This window comes from Bubalus bubalis, chromosome 11 (genome assembly GCF_019923935.1).
Source record: "Bubalus bubalis isolate 160015118507 breed Murrah chromosome 11, NDDB_SH_1, whole genome shotgun sequence".
Taxonomy (NCBI): domain Eukaryota; kingdom Metazoa; phylum Chordata; class Mammalia; order Artiodactyla; family Bovidae; genus Bubalus; species Bubalus bubalis.
In genome coordinates this window covers 54,343,781-54,360,383 of record NC_059167.1, presented here as the reverse complement: position 1 = coordinate 54,360,383, position 16,603 = coordinate 54,343,781, and the positions used below count along the sequence as shown (strand labels likewise).

The following is a 16,603-nucleotide window of genomic DNA, read 5'->3' as shown; positions in this document are numbered from 1 at the left end:
ACTGGGAGGAAAGAAGGGAGGGAAGGAAGGAGGGAGGGAGGTTTTTCCATAGTCACTGATGTGGGACTCCAAGTGTTACTTTAGTATAATTTTAAGGAAGAGTTGAGGGAGGGAAAATAAGTTAAATATTGTTATTTTTAATCATTCAGCATCTTTATGCCCTTTTAGAACATTCTCATTAATATCCTGTTTCATTTAGACACGCATCTGTCTAGTCTGGTTCAGCATATAGATTCTGGAATCCCTTTGCTTCCAGTTTGTCATCACTGTGTACAGGCACGAGGGTGGTATTCTTTCAATCAACAAAAGTTTACTGAGCACCTTCTCTGTGCCAGGCACTGTGCTAAGTAAGCTCTGGGGAGAAAGCAATAGACAAGGGAACTCAGAATCCCTGCATGGCTTGATCTTAAGTTCGCCTCCTGACATCTTGGTGTAGCCCTTTGTCTGGGTTGCCTTTAACCAAAGGCTTCTAAGGTTTCTCTTCCACATCTGTCTTGACCTCAGCCTCTTTTACCTCTCTCTATTCCTGGAAACCCACTCCAGTGTTCTTGCCTGGAGAATCCCAGGGACAGGGGAGCCTGGTGGGCTGTCGTCTCTGGGATCACACAGAGTCGGACACGACTGAAGTGACTTAGCAGCAGTAGCAGCAGCATTCCTAGTATGGGCTGGGGCTAAAGAATCTGTCAGCATTGCAGGAGAGCCAGGTTTGATCCCTGGGTTGGGAAGATCCACTGGAGATCAGATCAGATCAGTTGCTCAGTCGTGTCCGACTCTTTGCGACCCCATGAATCACAGCACGCCAGGCCTCCCTGTCCATCACCAGCGCCCGGAGTTCACTGACACTCACATCCATTGAGTCAGTGATGCCATCCAGGCATCTCATCCTCTGTCGTCCCCTTCTCCTCCTGCCCCCAATCCCTCCCAGCATCAGAGTCTTTTCCAATGAGTCAACTTTTCGCATGAGGTGGCCGAAGTACTGGAGTTTCAGCTTTAGCATCATTCCTTCCAAAGAAATCCCAGGGCTGATCTCCTTCAGAATGGACTGGTTGGATCTCCTTGCAGTCCAAGGGACTCTCAAGAGTCTTCTCCAACACCACAGTTCAAAAGCATCAATTCTTCGGCGCTCAGCCTCCTTCACAGTCCAACTCTCACATCCATACATGACCACAGGAAAAACCATAGCCTTGACTAGACGAACTTTTGTTGACAAAGTAATGTCTCTGCTTTTGAATATGCTATCTAGGTTGGTCATAACTTTCCTTCCAAGGAGTAAGCGTCTTTTAAATTTCATGGCTGCAGTCACCATCTGTAGTGATTTTGGAGCCCAGAAAAATAAAGTCTGACACTGTTTCCACTGTTTCCCCATCTATTTCCCATGAAGTGGTGGGACCAGATGCCATGATCTTCGTTTTCTGAATGTTGAGCTTTAAGCCAACTTTTTCACTCTCCACTTTCACTTTCATCAAGAGGCTTTTGAGTTCCTCTTCACTTTCTGCCATAAGGGTGGTGTCATCTGCATATCTGAGGTTATTGATATTTCTCCCGGCAATCTTGATTCCAGTTTGTGTTTCTTCCAGTCCAGCGTTTCTCATGATGTACTCTGCATATAAGTTAAATAAACAGGGTGACAATATACAGCCTTGACGAACTCCTTTTCCTATTTGGAACCAGTCTGTTGTTCCATGTCCAGTTCTAGTTGTTGCTTCCTGACCTGCATGCACATTTCTCAAGAGGCAGGTCAGGTGGTCTGGTATTCCCATCTCTTGAAGAATTTTCCACAGTTTATTGTGATCCACACAGTCAAAGGCTTTGGCATAGTCAATAAAGCAGAAATAGATGTTTTTCTGGAACTCTCTTGCTTTTTCCATGATCCAGCGGATGTTGGCAATTTGATCTCTGGTTCTTCTGCCGTTTCTAAAACCAGCTTGAACCTCAGGAAGTTCACGGTTCACATATTGCTGAAGCCTGGCTTGGAGAAATTTGAGCATTACTTTACTAGCGTGTGAGATGAGTGCAATTGTGCGGTAGTTTGAGCATTCTTTGGCATTGCCTTTTTTTGGGATTGGAATGAAATCTGACCTTTTCCAGTCCTGTGGCCACTGCAGAGTTTTCCAAATTTGCTGGCATATTGAGTGCAGTACTTTCACAGCATCATCTTCAGGATTTGGAATAGCTCAACTGGAATTCCATCACCTCCACTAGCTTTGTTCATAGTGATGCTTTCTAAGGCCCACTTGACTTCACATTCCAGGATGTCTGGCTCTAGGTGAGTGATCACACCATCGTGATTATCTGGGTCGTGAAGATCTTTTTTTGTACAGTTCTTCTGTGTGTTCTTGCCATCTCTTCTTAATATCTTCTGCTTCTGTTAGGTCCATAGCATTTCTGTCCTTTATTGAGCTCATCTTTGCATGAAATGTTCCTATGGTATCTCTGATTTTCTTGAAGAGATCCCTAGTCTTTCCCATTCTATTGTTTTCCTCTGTTTCTTTGTATTGATCGCTGAAGAAGGCTTTCTTATCTCTTTTTGCTATTCTTTGGAACTCTGCATTCAGATGTTTATATCTTTCCTTTTCTCCTTTTCTTTTTGCTTCTCTTCTTTTCACAGCTATTTGTAAGGCCTCCCCAGACAGCCATTTTGGTTTTTTGCATTTCTTTTCCATGGGGATGGTCTTGATCCCTGTCTCCTGTACAATGTCACGAACCTCATTCCATAGTTCATCAGGCACTCTATCTATCAGATCTAGGCCCTTAAATCTATTTCTCACTTCCACTGTAGAATCATAATTGATTTAGGTCATACCTGAATGGTCTGGTGGTTTTCCCTACTTTCTTCAATTTAAGTCTGAATTTGGCAATAATTAGTTCATGATCTGAGCCACAGTCAGCTCTTGGTCTTGTTTTTGCTGACTGTATAGAGGTTCTCCATCTTTGGCTGCAAAGAATATAATCAATCTGATTTCGGTGTTGACCATCTGGTGATGTCCATGTATAGAGTCTTCTCTTGTGTTGTTGGAAGAGGGTGTTTGTTATGACCAGTGCATTTTCTTGGCAAAACTCTAATAGTCTTTGCCCTGCTTCATTCTGTATTCCAAGGCCAAATTTGCCTGTTACTCCAGGCGTTTCTTGACTTCCTACTTTTGCATTTCAGTCCCCTATAATGAAAAGGACATCTTTTTGGGTGTTAGTTCTAAAAGGTCTTGTAGGTCTTCATAGAACCGTTCAACTTCAGCTTCTACAGCGTTACTGGTTGGGGCATAGACTTGGATTACTGTGATATTGAATGGTTTGCCTTGGAGACTAACAGAGATCATTCTTTTGTTTTTGAGATTGCATCCAAGTACTGCATTTCGGACTCTTTTGTTGACCATGATGGCTACTCCATTTCTTCTAAGGGATTCCTGCCCACAGTAGTATATATAATGGTCATCTGAGTTAAATTCACCCATCCCAGTCCATTTTAGTTCGCTGATTCCTAGAATGTCGACATTCACTCTTGCCATCTCCTGTTTGACTACTTCCAATTTGCCTTGATTCATGGACCTGACATTCCAGGTTCCTATGCAATATTGCTCTTTACAGCATCGGACCTTGCTTCTATCACCAGTCACATCCACAGCTGGGTATTGTTTTTGCTTTGGCTCCATCCCTTCATTCTTTCTGGAGTTATTTCTCCACTGATCTCCAGTAGCATATTGGGCACCTACTGACCTGGGGAGCTTCTCTTTCAGTATCCTATCATTTTGCCTTTTCATATTGTTCATGGGGTTCTCAAGGCAAGAATACTGAAGTGGTTTGCCATTCCCTTCTCCAGTGGACCACATTCTGTCAAATTCCCTGGAGAAGGGAATGGCAACCCATTCCAGTTTTTTTGCCTGGAGAATCTCATGGACAGAGGAGCCCGGTGGACTACATTCCATGGGGTTGCAAAGAGGCAGACACAACTGAGGAACTAACACTTTCACTTTCTTTTTTCACTAGTACAGGCCCTCCTCCTCCTCTTCCTCCTCTTCCCCATCTGAGTTCCCACTTTTGGTCCAATCTCCTTGCTTCCTGAGATCCTACAGTCATTCTAGCTCCTGATAAGACTGAAGCTCTCCCTCTTGTAGTTCTCTTTTACAGTGTTCAGACACATAGATGACCTTGGTCAATCAACATGTCACTTATTCCTTTCCAGGTTTCTTTACATTGTCTTCTAGTATTATTTCCTGGGCAAGAGTCAGGTCCTCCCAAGAAGATGAGCTCCGTGGTGTATTCCTTCACATCTGCTCAATGCCTTGCAAAAAGTAGGTGCTCATTAATTGTACAGATTGTCTCCCACATTGCCCTGGAGAGCTCTTTGTCATCTCAGAATATTCAGGTCTGCACTTCCCAGCTCTGTAATCACAGCTTCTACTTGCTCCTGCCTCCAGCTGGGTCTCGGGTTTGGACCCAGCCACCCTAGTTTGTCCCACTTCTGTCTCTCTTGGGTCCACCAATCCTGCCCTCTGTTGTGGAAGGCCCGGGCCTGCTCCAGTCTTGAGCAACTCAGACCATGATGAACAGCTTACATGGTTGTTACAAGCCTGCTGGGAGTGGGGCCCAGGTGTGCTAAGTGTGTGACCTTTGGTAAGTTCATTCACCATTCAGTCTTTTCCTTATGTCACCTGAAAACTGGGGATGCTAATGATGCCGGCTTCCCAAGGTGCTTGAGAAGCTCACCTGTGAGGATGCCCATACAGCTTCTGGCGTGATGCCTGGCACACATCCAGTGTCACTCTGGTGACGGTGGTGATGGTGGAGCACATCCAGAAGCAGGGCCCCTGCGCCTACGTCTCCCCATCTCCTCAGGTCTGCAGCCCCTTTTGCTTCCTGTTTCTGATTGGTTGCTCTGTGAAATTAATGAGTTCTAGGACATCAAGGGCCTTTCATTTAACAACCAGTTCTCTCTCCTGGACTGGATCCTATGCCAGTCCCTCAGTTCATCTGCCATAGGCTAGATCCTGCCAAGTTCAGACGAATCACTTAAGTTCAAGCCCATCAGCCACTTGTTGGGTTTCCCAGAGGTTATACGCCATACCTGCAACTGAACAAGAGGAGAGTCCCACTTCTGCCTGCTCCCCTCCCCTTTGTCCTCCCTATTCCCGTAGTACTGCTGGCTGCCCCCTCCAACCATCGAGGCTGGGGGAGCACCCTCCACCCCACTGTGCTCAGTGTTCTCTCATGTCTCATTTCTCAGCACCCCATCTTTGCCTGCCCTCCCTTCCCCCGTAGTCACTTTCTCCTCCCTGCCAAAAAATCACATTGGAGAAGCCTGTCTGCAAGGATTCCATTCAACTTGCTCTACATTAATGCTCCACTATGGTGACCCACTGCTGAGTCTTTCACTTGTAATGTAATCTAATAATTTACATGCACTTTGCAAGCAATACTCTCTGAGACTCACAACCTGCTTGAAATCACTCTGCTGTTACAGTATTTGAGCTGATGAGAGAGCAGCATGAGAAAGAGTAGCTATTGGTACTACAATGATGTTGGGTAAATCTGGGAAAATAATGTTAGCACAAGATGAGGGTGTGCTGATGGATTATAATATCCTTTCTTAGAAAATCAATTAAGCTTGCTAAGGGTCTTTGATTGATTTTTGGCTTGTAATTGGACTAGGCTAGGTCAAAGTGTGGTGGGGTAGAAGCGTAGGAGGCTAGAGGAAGTGAGTCAGGCATGGAATCCTGTCTTCCTGGGATGCTGTGAAAATGTTTTCATTTTGATATACTACATGACTTTTACAGAATTAATTGGCACAGTGATTAGGTTGTTTTATTTCTTCACTCAAACATGTTGGAAGCTGATTCTAATGTGCAGTAGTAATGAAAATAGAGTAATGCTGTAATAATAGTGCTGTTGTAAAGTGAATTACACCATTAAGCATCTATTTTGTCTAATCTGTATTGTGATGGTGTGGGTGATACACACATACAGACTTAGAGTAGCTGGTCTTTAAGAAGCAGACTAGCAGAGAAGCCCCAATCCTATAATACTGAACAGTCAGGGAATGAAAATAAACCGTTGTTCAGTGAAATAGTAAGTTTTTATATCTTCAAATATACACATATTTTCATACACATATACACACACAGGCATATACATATTGTACCAGTCAGGCAGATCAAAAAGAAAACGCGTGATTAGCATTAAAGTGCTTGCTTGTGTTGCCTTTTTAACAACTTGGTTGGTTTGCCTGGGGACAGGTATCAGTTATGGCTGACCAAGTCAATTATAGTATCAAGGGTAGCGTTTGAAAACAAGACTTCGTGTATTCGTTTCAGCCTTTTCATCCTTATTATCATGTCTGAGAGCCTCTATTAAGGGACATGTCTCAAGTTGGGGAAAAAGCATTAAGGACCCAGAACTGCGGTCATTTTATTCTGTCATTCTTCTCCCAAGAAGGAACACTGGCCAAACAGCTTCTGCCACAGCAGAAAGATAAAGACATATTTTTATGCCTTAAGTCATAAGCTAACCCTTGAGCAGAAATAGGATGTGTGAAGGCAGCCTCAGATATGGCTGCTCCCAGTGGGGCATGCGAATTACTCTTCACTTTGGTTCCAGGGACTTTAGCCCTGAACCTGCAGGAGGATTGGCATCACCTGGGAAGTTTGGCAGTAAATGAACATGGATTTCCAACCATGTCCAGGGAGGTCCTGAAGACTTACTTGGTTCATCTCCGGACTCGGTTTCTGACTCCATGACCACCTCTCCATGTTTCGTGCAGAGGCCATCTGGAAGGGATTTTGATGGTGCTCTGCATTTCTCACCTGCCCTCACTCCATTGTTGTGCATCGATAGCATTGTCAGTCAGCACCCCCACCTGGTGATCTGAAACCCCAGAAACCCCTCATCCGAAGAGTTGAGATTTTATGCGAACATGCTCAGTTGCTTCAGTTGTGTCCAACTCTGCGACCCAATGGACTGTAGCCCACCAGGCTCCTCTGTCCATGGAATTCTACAGGAAAGGATACTGGAGTGGGTAGTCATTCCCTTCTCAAAATGATCTACCTGACTCAGGGACTGAACCCAGGTCTCCTGCATTTGCAGGCAGATTCTTTACTGTCTGAGCCACCAGGGAATCTGAGATTTTATATAGTTTAAGATATACTTACCTTTCATTATATAATGCTTACTCTGACGATCAAAAATATCAAAAGCAAATTTTCTTCATAAACAACTGAGCATTTTCTGTATCTCAGATCAACCGTGTTGATTTTTAAACTCCATGAACATTTGAGGAGAAAGTACACAGCATCCATGGCTGGCATCTGGATTAAGAAAATAGTAAAGAAAGTTTATTGCAGATTTTGGTAAAAAAAATCAGTATCATATTGTTCCTAATAAAATATTACAATGAAAATTACCATGGTGTTTGACAACATGTTGGTATTAATTGGTCTTGTCCGTTACTATTTCTCAGTAGCAAACACACTCTGGTTTTAGCGTTAATTAGTTACAGTCTTTATTGAAGTCACATTTTGCTGCATCAGCTCAGTTTATCTTCTCTTTGGTCTCAGTTCCTGGAGGGCAGTGTTGTAGACTGTCTTGAGTCTTCTGTACATCTCTGTCTCTTATTTGGGCATTCAGTGAAAGCCTTCAGGATGCTAGTGACGGTACAGTTTAGAATCAATATGTGAAAAATGAGCCAGCCAAGGCAAAACAGGGATGAGACAAGAAAATCTGATATTCTTCGAAAGCTTCAGATGTTTAAAGGTGATGCCGTAAATTGCCTTCTTTCATTGATGCATCAGGTATTAATTGAGCACTTACTATGTGCCAGATCCCCTCTTGGTCAGTGGAGGTACAGAGTTGAATGAAAGGAATTGATGAACAGAAAAGACACATTAACTAGTAATTTAAAAAAAATATGGAGAGTGCTATAATATTTAAAAAAAATTATAATGCACATAAGAGGGCAAAAAGACTTCAAAAGGAATCAGGGAAAGCTCACTGGGTTCATCTGCCTAATTTTTTGAAAAATGGCGAGTGATTAGGCTAGAGGGCAAAAAGTGAGCAGGCGTTTGAGGCCAAGTTTCATGAAGTGCAGGTTCATGGGACATTTAGGTTGATGAGTGCAGTTGAGCCTTGCCGAAGCAAGGACCAGGAGATGAAGATGGAGAAAGAAGGCAGGGACCCAGCTAAGCTTTTTGGACCTTTTTCTAGGGCAAAATTTTGAGCAAGTGAAAAATACCTTGTTTCTTTTTGATAGAGTAGTTAAGGGCTTCCCTAGTGGCTCAGTCTGTAAAGAATCTGCCTGACGATGCAGGAGACTCGGGTTCGATCCCTGGATCAAGAAGATCCCCAGGAGAAGGGAATGGGTACCCACTCCAGTATTGTTGCCTGGAAAATCCCATGGACGGAGCCTGGTGGGCCACAGTCCATGGGGTCGCAAAGGGTTGGACATGACTGAGAGACTGAACACACACACACACACACACACAGAGTACTTAAGCCTAAGTATGTTGAAGTTGGGGTGGAGGATTGATGGTGAGAAGGAGCCAAGTTAGGGGATGTCCGTGGTGATTCTGGAGAGACATACTGCAGGCTGGGGCTGGAATGGGGCTCGGAGGTAGGCTCAGAGGTGAAATTGGAGGTGCATGATAGAAGCAATGACAGCAGCGAGTCACCCCAGAGTTGGGTGTAATTATTGGCTGGGATGGCTTGATGACAGGGGTCCCATTTTGGATGGGCTGAGTTGGAGGTGCCGGGGACGTGTCTTCTGGGCAGCTGGAAATGTGGGTCTGGCAGGGAGTATGAGACAGCATGTCAGCTGTGGAATTAAACAGACAAACAAGCAATCATTTAACCAGGAGGGATAGCTGGGGTGGAGATGTTATGAAGCAGCATTTTTGAAGGTGAAATTTTTACATCAGGTTTTGTTGCTGGATTTTGAAATGCAATACTGAGAAAATAAACCTAAGGTTCAGGTGGGTATGGCTGAGAAAGGAAAGAGGAGGAATTGGTATAGTGACAGAGAAAAGTATAAAAAACTGGCTTTAGACTCAGAAATCCTATACAAGGCATGCACGTACACACACACACACACACACACACACACACCCCAAACCAAGAATGTCTTTAATTCAGAGTGAGGTTTTAAAGCATATCGATGCTCCAGATTGCATTTGAGTTTTATCTGCTTGGGTGGTGGTCTCCTTCCCATCATGTCTAACTGATGATTGTAGAGTTGTTGCCCTTTTCCCCCACCTTTTCAAAACTTTCTGCACAGCCCAGGATTGATTTATCCTGTCTCCAAAGGGAATCTGCCTCATGCTTGGCAGAACCTCAAGGTTGGGAGAAATAGAATGAATAATAGCTGTGAAGAGGTCTCCACACTGCCCTGGGAGAAAGACTTCATGGGAGAAAAACTTGAAAGAAGGTCTTGAGAAAGAACATGAGATCTTCAAAGGATGGGTCTAGCCATGGGAAACAAGGGAAGATAAGGGAAGATTTTTTAAAGTTTACCATTAAGAGACAGAGAAATGCACAACACAAGTAGTTTGTTGGTAAGGAGGTGGTGACCATGTTGATGATTCTAGTGGAATTGCTGGTCTGCATACTGATGGCACTTGGTTTGCAGGGGCCTTTCACGTATTCAGTGGCCTCTGAAGGCCCTGGAAAGAAGATGATAATGTCCCAGACCATGGACAAACTAAAGAATAAAGAAGTGCTGTGTAATTAGGGAGCCCCGTTGACTTGGAACAACTCCAAGGTGTGCGACAGGAGGGGGCTTAGCCTGTTGGAAGGACCCTGTCTTTACCTTCTGACGTGGTGGCCAAGCTCCTATTGTTTTCAATGAGCTCTAACTAAACACTTTCCCCACAGATACTCCGCTAATATGTCACATGAATTATTTGTGTTATCTCCGAGCTGTGAAATTAGAGTCCTTTCCCCACCGTGCAGTAAGTAGATTAACACAAAAGCCTGTTTTGTATGGTATGGGGGAAACCAAGCCCGTATCAGGAACTGTTTTGTGTGTGTTTGATCTGACAGTGGGGAGGCCTTGGGACGCTGGTGCCTTCTAAGACCTGAAAGCTGAGCTCTGGCTGGACTTTTCTTCAAAGAGGTTTAAATTTTATCCGTTGGCACTTATGTGCGGGAAGGAAGGTTTGGAGTGGGTGATTTCTTGGATGAATCTTTTCTTGCTGCTGTTTTCTTCTCAGTCTTTTTAACTTTGCAAGAAAGCCCTTCCAGTTCTACGGGCAGACCCCGTTCAGCACGTTGGTGGCCAAACAGTCCCCTTTTGTTCAGCGAGCGTCCTATTTTGGTTTCTCTTGAAAGGTGCCCTTCGAGACAGCGGAGCCTTTCTTCCGGCTGTTTAGAATCAAGGCCTGAAGAAACCTAAACAGAAATCATTCTCAGCCCAAGCCAAGTGCCTCCTTGGCTTAGTGAGGCTAAGCTCACCCACGCAAGATAAAATCTAACCAGCCCGTTACCTGAGACCCACCTTGGGGAGTTCTCCAGCTTGACTTTTCACTTGGCCACCATCCCAAGAGCCAGGGGAAGCTGAGGGCCATGGCCTTTCTGTGCAGAGATGCAGGAAGAGAGTTACGGCTCCTGCTGAAGAAGCATAAGGTTGGATTATGTTTTAAAGCAAGGGTCCCCAACCTCTGGGATCTAATGCCTGATGATCTGAGATAGAGCTGATGTAATAATAATAGAAATAAAGTGCAAATAAATGTAATGTGCTTGAATCATCCCCAAACCACACCACCCCCCCACCCCCGCCCCACCCTGGTCCTTAGAAGAATTGTCTTCTACAATTTGGTGCCAAAAAGGTTGCTGAAATGGTCCAGTGTCAGGTTGTAAACAGTTGAGGCTCTATAAGCATCCTGAGAAGAAATGGCTCAGAGGAAATCTTTATGACCATAAACCTAGTTGTCTTAGAGTGGTGTAATCTTTCTGCTTTATTACTCAAGATTTCAGTGAGTTCATTTTATTCCATTTACTTTTATTTTTTCCTCAAAGAACAAGATATCCATAACTTTAGCCCACCTTACATATTTCTATTGTTCCCAATTCTGTCTTTTTCTTTCACAGATTAGGTAAACTGTGTCACCTGAGAAAATTAGGACATATATAGGCTTTGATAGTTTAGAGATTGTACGGTTTGAGGTTATTTTATTTGCTTCTGTTGTCACAGGTATGGGATTAGGCTCTGTAAGTAAAGAATATTGTTTCTTCCCCAAAGATTCTCTGCTTTAGGGCTCACAGACCTCCTTGTACATGTACTGCCTTCAGTTTTGGAATTTTTCTTTCTACTTTAGGTATCGCCTGGGTCAGTCAGGTAGAATAGGGGAAGACTTTGGGGCTTTGTTAGACAAAGACTGGCTGGACAAGTTTGATCCCTTGGGCCAATTTGGAGCCTTCTTGAGCCTGAGGTCATTGGTATATTTAAATTCTGAGCTTCCACTCATACTGGTCAGCACAGTTCTGTCCCTCCTCATTAACTGCATATTTTCACCTGGATTTTCAGAGGAGATACCTGCCTCCTGGGGGAACCCCCAGCATCCTGGGCACATCCATCCAGCTACCCCCAGTGAATACAGACAACTGAAAAGTGAAGTAGTTTGGAGATGGGCATTGTTTTAAAGCTAAAGTCATACATTTTAGAAAGTTAAGGACTGGTTCTGTGACAGGGAAGTTGAGCTAAATATGCAGTTCTATTTTAATTTTTACTTTATGCCAAGGCGAAAGCATTGGGAGATAGGCTATAAATGTATAAGTAAGTCACTGCAAGAATAGCCCCTTGCAAAATGCAAATTTAGGAAGGCTAAATATTTTCTCACGTACTTTAATGCACGTGGATAACTAACCTCTGATCGAGTTCCTGAGAAAGGGGTGTTGTGTAATCACCTTGATCACTGTAGTGAGTTGTACAGGGGTCTGCACAGCGGGAAAGGACATATTTGGTTGTCTTAGCCCAGGCTACAGTGACAAAATGGCGTAGACTGGGCGGCGCACACCGTGTTTATTTTCTCGTGGTTCTGGGGCTAGGAAGTTCAGACCCAGGTGCTATCAGAGCTGGTCCTTAATGAGGGCCCTCTTCCTAGATTATAGAGGGGCATCTTTTTACAGTATCCTCACATGATGGAGAGAGAAAGTTCTGGTGTCTCTTCCTCTTCTTATAAGGATGCTAACCCCATTGAGGACGCCACCCGCATAACCTCATCTAAACTTGATTACCTCCCAGAGATCTCACTCCTAACATCATCACAGGGGGCAGCAGCTATGGCTTCAACACATGAATTTGGGGGAGGGGGGCACATACCTATAGTCTGTAATATTGGTTGACACTTAAAACTTTCTAATAATTTCCAGGGTTGTCAACTTGTCTCCAAAAGTTGTTTAAAATTCTTAACTTGCTTATTTGTTTGTTTAAACAGAATCCTATTTTTCTGTGTATGTTTTATCATAGACTGTGTCTCGTCCTATTCCTGTACTGTTTGAAACCTACAGTAGTGATTAAGGCTGTGGCATCATTGTTTTAAATTAGTGTGGGTGATTTTTTTAATGTAATTCAACAATAAGCCCCTTCCTATTCTGCATAATTGGATCACATTTTAATTTTGTGGCAAATAAAGATCTATTGTACATTTCTATTAGAAAGACAAGTCCCTGTGGCTAGGTCTGAATTAGGATGTTTGCTGTTAGTGGTACTGAAGCAGTGAGAACTTTAGAGTGGATTCAGCTTCTAAAACACACATCTGTGACTCTTGGGTTAGGAAAGAATCTTCCATCTGAAGGTCATACACAGGCATAGGTTTCACATACAAACAAATATTGATAAGACGAGAAAATGAAATATACAAGTACTGAAGCAAGCAGAGGATAACTAATTCATAGGTTGTCCAATATTCTTTACATTTCCCAAAATGTTGACCTTTGACTCAAAGCACGTCTGTCTGACTGGTTATCTGTATGGTTAATGCCTTGGGAGTCTGCATGCAGCAAAATAATGAAGATAAGTCAGGAATAGTGTACTAGACCAGTCATCAAGAGGCCTGGCTTCTCGTTCTAGCTTGACTGGTAATTATGTGAGTGGCTTTGAGCAACTGGTCTCCACCGCCACTACTTCTCACCCTCCCCAGAGCCCCAGCCCTGCCTTCTTCACGTGAGCTCTGACTGTGTCTCAGGGAGGCACCAAGCTACATGTTCCTTCCAGCTCTGACATTCTGCAGTATGACCTTGTGACTGGACCCAAGTTTTAAAGAAATCCAACAACAAATTTATTTTCCCTACTTTTTCCTCTCTTTTAAAAAAAGTTGAGGCATAATCTACATATCATAAAATTTATCCTTCTTAAGGGTACAGTTGAGTGATTTTTAGTAAATTTACACAGTTGCATAACCACCTTCACGATTCAGTTGTGGAACACCTCTGTCACTCCTAAAACATCCCTCATGCCCATGTGTTGTTACTACCCTCTCCTGTGGCCCAGGCTAAGAGTCATTTACCTACTTTCTGTCTCTAGAGTTTGTTTTTTCTTGATGTTTATTTAAATGCAATCATATACTATGTGGTCATTTGTGTCTGACTTACTGTACTTCGTATCATGGTTTTGGAGTTCATCTCTGTTGTAGGAGATGTTGGTATCTGGGTCCTTTTTCTTGCTGAATCCTATTTCATCGTATGGATAGACCACATTTTGTTATCCATTCATCAGTTGGCAGTTTACTTTCTCTTCTGTTTTTGTCCTCTGGAACACATATTCTCACTGTAGCCTGCTCTGTATAGGGAGCTAACAGATCTCTCTTAGCAAAATACTAATTCTGTATCTCATGTCTTCTTTAGTGGAAGAGGCCAGAATTTTGTGTTTTAAACCCCTTAAAATCTTCCAAGTCAGTGGACTGATCCTGCTGGGCCCACTGTGATTAAACAACCACATGGTAACTATCAGTAAGTGGAAAACACTCGACCCTTCTTTGTGGTATACGACTAATATAAATGTACGGTGTCCCATTAGGGAACTTGACTCAAAAGGTTTCCCAACGACAGTCTGCTTGTTGTTTTACATGCAGGGTGATGAAATACTTGGAAACAAGAGGTAAGAACACTGGTCACTATGTCACTTTCAACATTTTTCTCTGAAAATCATCAGAATTATTATGAGCCACAAATCCAGAGAAGGAAATACTTGCAGAGAAATTCGTGCTTTATTCTTTAGCTATGAATCACAAAGACAACTAAGTATAATTGTGAAGGAAAGGTAGATAGAATGAGAAGATGCTTGAGTTCAGTATTCAGGCTCTTAGTTTTGAGAAAAAAAAACACCATAGGCTAGACAGCTTTAGAGATTTCGATATTTGGTGTTCTTTTTGTGTTGTGAGTGAAGATGGGATGTGTAGGCCATTTGGTAGCCTCTAGCTAATGAAGGGTAAGCAACTTAGTATTCTGGATGCTTCTTAAATGATTCTCTAGTTTGGAGTTTAGCTCTTGAAAAGTGATTAATCTATATTTCCATCTTTAGCTGTTCCCAGGTCCATTCAATTTCATGGAATCCATCTTTGGCCAGTGTGTCATGGAGGATGAAGGGGAAGGCTACTCCCTTTGCCCTTCTCACTTCCATGGGATCAGTGTGTTTTGTAGCCATACTCTAGTCTAAATTTCAGAAGCTGGACCCATGAGTAGTATGTGTATATTTGTGTACACACATGTGCATGTGTATATATATATACATATGTGTGTATATACACACACATAGATTCACACACACATATATTCTTCCAACTGCATAATACTGCTCAGCCTCTGAAAGCCAGGAGCCTGATTCTGTTTTATTTAGCATGCTAATTATAAACGGTATCAGTAATATCTTTTGGAATTTAGATGTTAGACTGTTTACTATTCCCAGTGGTGGAAGTATGTTTAGAGCATCACACCCTGCCTCTTGGGTCCTGGGAAAGCTTTGCTTTGGTTGAATTCATATGGTAGGTTGGTGCTGAGAAAGATAAACCAGGACATTCTTTAGTAGACCTTAGAACCTCCCTTGTGCCGAGTCTGAGCTGTGGTAGCTGTGTGGGCAGAGAAGCCTGCCCAGGGCTGGATGCTTCCAGACTTTCCTGAGGATGAGCAGGCCCTGGGTATATTGAGCTCAGCCCTTAAACTTCTCTCTGACTTCCTCAGAGACAAGTATTATGATCCCCCATCTTGCAGATGAGAAGACTGAGGCCTCTGCCAGTGGCTTAGTCAGAGCCCAGAATGTGGACTCTGCCTACCACAGCGTGCCTCCTTTTCCCCTGACTGTGATAAGTGTGTCTAGACAGCAGCCCTGGGACCCTGGGGCCCTCTCCATCTCTGTTTATGTTCCTCTCCATCTGCAAAAGCAGGAGGTTGCAGTCTGGGCAGGCAGAGCTCCTTGGAGGTGTGCAGTGTTCAGCCAAGTCAGCTGATCACAGCTGCCCCTAGAAATGGCTCTTTACTCTCTCTTGCCCTCTGGCTGTTTGTTCCTGTGGCAGCTTCTTCATCCTTGGGGTTGCAGGTTTTCCTTTCATTCCTTAGTATCCTGTTGCCCTTCCCAGGCCCAAGGTGGTCCTCCCAGAGAACTTCTCGCAATTTAACTCTTCCTCACTGTCCTGGCTGACTTCCGGCTGACTGGAAGGAATGAAGCCCCGATCTTGATGGAGGAATTCCTGCTTGCGATCCTGACAAGTAACTTTAACGGATTGTTGTGAGCAACCTGATTGTGGCTTGGCAGCCGCATGTGCCGTGGGCTGTGAATATTAAAGATGCTGAGTGTACCACGTGCCAGGGCCTGTGAACACATCCTCAGAATCTCCCCTGCTCCTTCAGCGCTTTGCAGTCCCAACAGGAGCTGCCAGCAGAGAAGATGCTGAACTTGGCATTGGCTGGGGCATGGTTTTATTCAGCCAGGCTCTTGTGGGCTTGCCGCCCCTGTTGTGGAAGCTGTTTGTACAAGGAAAATCATAATTATTACCATGGACCCTTCTCTGGTTCACTGCTTTTGCAAGAAGGGGAAAAACCCAGACTTCATAAAGTTAGTAAGACTTGCCTGGGCTCACATGTGACACGTTGGTATTTTGGGGCAGAATTTGGCCCAGTGCAGGGCAAACAACATGAGAACAGCATTGGTGCCGACCGGCACATTGAAGTTTTTAGATTGAAAAGCCTGAACAGAATGTTCAGCTGGAGATGGGGACATATTCTTTTCCTATTTTATCTCTGCCATAAGTCTCAGGGCTGATTGGAAAACACACCCACTGCAGGATGCGGATAGCCAGGATTTTATGTTTATTTCTTAGACCTGTTCATGCGCAGTCTCTGGGTCTCTCCTTCCTTCTCTTCCCGCTCCACCTCACTGCCCCCTCCCCTGCCTTCCTTCTTCCCTTTCTCTCCTTCCCTCCCTTCGTCTCTCTCAAGCTCTTTTGGGTGGAAATCTGAAAGCTGTTCCTCATACTGCTGGTGAGGAAATATTCTTTCTCCTTATAGAACAGTGCTAACTTCCCTGACATTGACACTAGGACCTGAGTGATTTTGCAAATGCAAATCTAATATACCCTTGCTTAAAACCTTTCCTTGAATTCCTATTGCTCTTAAAATAAAATCCAAACCCTTT

The 16,603-nt window shown here is 43.8% G+C and overlaps 1 protein-coding gene across 3 annotated transcripts in view; it reads left to right on the top strand.

Moving 5' to 3' along the window:
* Positions 1–16,603, top strand: part of RORA (RAR related orphan receptor A) — an 811,781-nt gene that overhangs the window by 11,236 nt on the left and 783,942 nt on the right. The gene's annotated exons all lie outside the window — the stretch shown is intronic.